The sequence below is a fragment of the Emys orbicularis genome, chromosome 9 (genome assembly GCF_028017835.1).
Source record: "Emys orbicularis isolate rEmyOrb1 chromosome 9, rEmyOrb1.hap1, whole genome shotgun sequence".
In the NCBI taxonomy this organism is placed as follows: domain Eukaryota; kingdom Metazoa; phylum Chordata; order Testudines; family Emydidae; genus Emys; species Emys orbicularis.
Window position 1 is genome coordinate 88,228,025 of NC_088691.1, and position 6,000 is coordinate 88,234,024.

Genomic DNA, 6,000 nt, shown 5'->3' on the forward strand with positions numbered 1-6,000 from the left:
CTCCTGACCAACAATACGTATGCTAACAAACTTAAACAAAGCCTTTGTTTAAGTTTGTTAGCATATGTATTTGTGCTGTTAAAGCCATTTAAAGAATAAATACCCTCCCTAGCCACTTTCTGCTCCTTTAAGGAGCAGAGCACAGCCCTGGCTAGCCCCAAGCCTTTCCGGTACCCTGTACCCACTAAAAATCTCTTGCTGGTACTGCGTACTGGCGGGTACCACCCTACTTGCACGCCTGCTCAGATCCTCTCTAACTTTTCCCCTGTATGTGATTTTATTCTTTTTATGGATTGATTCCCCCCCCCCATAAATATTTTGGGCTAGATTATGTGTGCTGCCCAGGAGCATGCAGGGAGGGAACTGCAAATCATTGAATTGCTTCCCTGCTCTTCCCTTGCTTCAGGGGGGTAGTAATTTGCTGCTGGGCTATGCCAACCACTGTACTGTACTGGCCCAGGTCTGTGGGCTGGCATGCTGGAGTGCAGAGACAAGGCACTATCACTCCCTCCCACCTGCAGGAAGGAGCAGATGCAACACTCCCTTTAACCTTGCATGCACTGATCCAAGATCCAGGTTGTCAGTGTACAGGCTTCAAATGTTGTCTTACTCCCTCTTACTCCTCTGTCTAGGCACACAGTCTGGCCTTCTGTCTAGCCCTTTATGAACAGAACACAATGACACCCAATTTATTTTCATCCATTATTAACAAATTACCGGTATTCTTACTGTTTCCTCAAGAGGTCTGACCCTTGATTTTTCTAAGCAGTTGGGGTTGTCTACTCTGCAGAGGACAAATCCTATGCTGGGTGGTAAGACCCAATATATGGAACAGAAATAAAGGGAAGCTTAGTGAAGGCTATTGGAGGGGGGGAAAGGTGGGGATGAAGCATTCTGCTCTTGAACATGGGAGATTTTGAATTATCCACCTGTTCAAATCAGAGGCTGGTAATTAGGATGTAGTGCATGTGCAGAGGACTTTGCCTAATTATTTTGATCTTATTTTTCTTTGAGCTGTTAAACATGGGATTTCTTTTTTTCCTGTCCAACATCTGGTAAAGATTGCTTATCAAATAATAGATAGGCACCCTGCTTCATATAACCAGGAGGATAAAGGACCATAATTATGCAAACCTCTGGTATAGAAGCAATTGGGACATATTGCCAAGATTTGCTGTAATGTATTGCATCCATATATCAATACCTATAATCCATCCAAAAAGCTATGTGAAAAGAACATTATTAAGGGTTGTAAAGCGAAGCACTCACAAGCTAGGAAATGCCAGAATGGTGGTAACCAATGTACTCTTAATTCTGTTCTTTATGTGTTTGAATTTTAATAGGGTGTCTAATTACATGAGCACATTTTTTTTTCACCCAGGACCAAAAAAAACCCAGGGTGGAGGTGGAGAAATGAATATATTTGGGTGACCCATCTAAACATCAATTAATTGAAGTTTGGTCACATGGGTTTAAATCCTGAGGTCCTTATGCTTTACTCAGACAAACTTGTATTCCTTGTATACAACCTGTCATTAAAATTTGGTTTAAGAAAATCCCAATTTGGTCCAACAACATCTCTTAATGGATTGGCAGTCGCAAATGGGTCAGGAGAGCTTCAATAGGTCCCCAGGCTCTAGTATCCCAAGTGAAATAAGTGGGCAGAGTGGCTATGAAGAAGGAAAGCTGCAGCAATGTGTTCCAGGAAAGAGAGCTCTGTGCTAGCCTGAAATACATCTGTATAAAGGGGATGAAGCTAGGGCCACACATACATGGGATTAATACCTGAGAATCTCCTCACAGAGGGTGCAAATGGGAAGCAGGTGCTATTTTAGCCCATAGTTTGGTGGTGTATATACAAAAGCTTCATCACCTACACAAAGTCTATTTATGTTTGTACCTGAATTTATGTGCTTGTGTAAGGAAGGTCAGTGAGTTTCAGCCAAATATGCAGGAGATCTGGCTGTGAGGGGCATGGATGGCAGAACACAAGCAGATTAGCTGTTTGTTTGGGATTGCAACATTCAACACCCTGTGTAGACCTTGTGTGGATCTAAGACCACAATTTTGCCCAATAAGCCCCTTAAATAGCTACAACTCCAACGGCAAATGATAACAAACAATCCTTGCAGACTGGTTTCAAGAGCAAACATGTTAAAGAGATGGATTGCTTCAGGCAGGGCATTTAGAAGGTCTTACTCTTCTTGCTTTATAAGTGCATGTTCGTGTTCCCAAATAAATATTCCTTCTCTGAAATAAGCACGCTGTTCAGGAAATGTTCAACTGAAATGAGTTACATTAACTTATGAGATGCCTGCTTAGAAAAGCATGCCTCTCTGAGAGGAAATTCATGACAATGAACAGTGTTCCTCTAAGAGATGTCAGATAATGAGCTGACTACAAAACAGAGAGAGGACTCAGCAGCAATGTATTTAAGCCTGTGCTCAAGAGAAGTGTACTGCTGTCCAGTTTATGCACATTATGAGCTGGGTCTTTCTCCCACTGACTTCAAGTGTTTTTTTAATTGATGTCTGTGGGAACAGGAGCAGGTGCTTTACACTCATACAGTTGATGAAATTCATATTTAGATTGCAGAAGCAGTTAAAGATGCCCATAAATATGCACTAAGCCCCAAAAGACATACACTGAACAACTATTAGCCTGGTTTGATTGGGCAAGGTGTGTGTACAGCAGTGCTGTCTGCATTTCTTAGCCTGAAGGCTAAACATATTGTTTCAAAAAGGGCAAAGGGCCATAGTCAATAACCTGGAGCAGATTCCCTGCCCTGCACTTTTTGGCTGGCAGATGGCACTAAGGGCACAGGAACCACCCCCAAATCTCCAGATGGGGATTTCACCAGTGCACACAGTGCTGGTGTGGCTGGCTCCTAAGCTTCCCTCCTCACACCCTGGCACAGTGAGAGTAGGGAGGGGTAATTTTCTAAGGTGGAGAATTGGAGTAGCTGGAGCTTGCTGTACTCTAGCTGTCCCAGCTGGCTGGGGCAGAGAATCAGGGAGCCATACTGGGTTGTTATTTCTCAACTTATCCTCTTGGCTCTCCAGAGTGACTGCTGGGGCAGACAGACATCCTTTGTTAAGTGCTCTCATCGGCTTAGTTCAGCTCCTATCCTGCTTTCCCTGTGGCTCTCACAGCCTGGCAGGAATGCAGACAATGAAGCAGCCAAAGCTATTCTCTTCTCCCTCCCCTACAGTGCAATAGGAAGCCAGCAGAGGAGCTGGTGAGCAGCTGCAGTAAGTAAAGGACAACAGCTGGCTCACAGCATTGTTGCTCCTGGGTTTGCAGGGACAGTTTTGTGAGATAGTTGAGGAGGTTTCTGCCTGCAGCGATGGGGCTGATTCAGACACTTCTGTTTAGAGACTGCAGGGCCTGACACAAGGAACACATCTCCAATCGATAGTCAAATGCAAATGGATGGCCCTCTTGCCAGCCACAGTTTTGAGACTGGAGGGCCACATGTTGGAACACTACTGATATACACTGTTTGTATATGGTCATGAATAACATGGCATAATGCCTGTATTCCACTCAGCATAGTATACAGGAGAAACCCTTTCATCAAATGACTTTCTGTTGCACAAGCAGACACCATGAAGCCCGCCATGCCAATGGCATCATGGTTTCCATAGCAACTGATATACTTCAGTGAGAGAAAAGCAGAGGAAGACTGAATATAAGGGCAAACTCTGTTTCTGCCATGTGCAGTCTAAAACTATATTCTTCTGACACTGTTCAAATGATGGGAAAGTGTATGGGGACACTAAAGTATTTATTGACAGCTCACGTGGCTTCCCCTCTCATCAACAGAGTGATCACCCTAAATTTATGGTAATGAAAACTTTATAGAAACAGGCCTCCAGGGTGGGATTAACCTATCACTGGCCCTAGGTGAGCACAGGGTTGCAGCGCTGCTCAGGTTTGGTCTGACCACCATTATGATGGAGGGGTGGCAGGGTCAAATTTGAGTGAGTGGTGTTGTAACCTGGTGTATAGGGTGACAGCGCCTCTCAGGTGTCCCCCTTCCCCCGAATTTGAGCCCTATGCGTGTGCCTCATTTGCTTATGCATTAATATGGTCCTGTACTCCTCCATAATACAGAGATAATTTTTTCCTCCTTCCTTCCCCTGCCCTTCCTCATCCTACTCTGTCATCTCTCCCTCCTCTTCCCCATTCTTGCTCTTTAGACAGACAGAAAAAACCTGTTATGTTATGGTGGTAATTCCCGGGGTATTGTCTAGGAAGAGTTTAATCCCTTCATTAGATCTGGCAGTAAAAACTTTGACAGAATCATTTTCCACTTGAAAATGCAGTTCTGTCAAAAGTGAAACGCTCTGTGAAATCATGTAGATTTTGCCAAAATTTCATCTAGGAGTTAAAACCAGGAAAAAAAATTCCAACAATGTAAAAACATCACATTTCAACATTTTTGGAATGAAAATTTATTTTTTTTTCTTTTGAACGACTTCATTTATTTTTTTTAAAAATTGTATTATATACATATTATAATATAATATAAAATAAAAACTCTTTTGTGGAGAATTTTGAAATTTTGGGATTTCATTCCAATTTGGAAGAAAGGCAAATTTTAAATCCTTCACAGAATGGAATCTGGCACAGGTCTGTCCTTCATGTTGAGTTTGGCCAAGATTTTCAAAATAGGAGTCTTAAATTAGGTTCCTAAATTCATGCTTAAGCACCTAACTAAATGACTGGTTTTTAGAGCATCTATACCTGCCATTGACTTAATGGTCCTACACTTTGCATTGACTCAAATCAGACCGTAGGAACCTACCTACCTATCTTAGAAGCCTAACTTTACGAACTCATTTCTGAAGATTTTGGCCTGTATTTTTAATCCTATTTTATTATAATAAGAAAGGAATTTGCTCAACAAAGACTGGCTTCTCCTGTATTTTTCTTACCAGATCTAGAAATATGGGGCCATGTTCATAGATCAATACATTTTTAAGGCCAGAAGGATTCATTCTGATCATCTAATCTGACCTGCTGCATAACACCGGCCATAGAACCTAAAGTAGTAATTTCTGTATCAAGCCCATAATTTCTGTCTGAGCTAAAGCATATCATTTAGAAAGACATCCAGTTATGGTGATCTTATGGAACTTTTGCTGTGGTTTCCTACTCAACAAATCATTGGAAAAATACCAGTTACACATCACTGATTGATTCCACAATAGAGCTCCTGTGACAGGCAACTAAGTTATGCCAGTAATTTCCTCAAAATAATTATCCACTCTAATTAACTACTTTGCTGCAGCATCAACTAACATGTTGATTCTTAAATATAAGTACCGGTAAGTAATTTTATGAGGCTATCGCTTGATAGCAAGCCTAGAGGAGCTTGATCTTATTTTGATTGATGCAGAAATTGGTAGTAATTATTACTACATGACTACCTTTCCACAAGAGCTATCTTCTAGCTAAATTTTAATAGGCCCATATACTGTGACACTTTTTTCTTGAAGGGGTGAAAAATCCTTTTTAACTCATTTTGGGGATTACAACAGCAGTAATTTTTTTTGAAATTGGTCCTTAATACACCAGATAGCTCTCAGCTTTACCTCAAGATGGTTAACAAATCCATCATTAACTGTGTTTAATGAAAATTTATATTTTTTATCTGAGTAATACTGAGCGAAAAAGCATTATAATCATGCCCTTGGTTATTCATATGTCAGTAACATGAACAAATGAGGTTCAAAATTCATATATGTATAAATACAGTACTGTATGTGGATATAGACTATATCTTGCCAGTTGTTACCATTTATTTCTTCACTATATCTTGACATTTCTTCCTGAAATTTTCAGAACAGTGCCTCATCACCTCCTGAATTATTGTATAAGGAAATGGAGCATGATGAATGACTGAGGACATAATTTATGAAGATCTAATAATAAATATTAACACTTCATATCATCAGGAAACATTACTATCTACAGTAGAATTATTCGCACCAA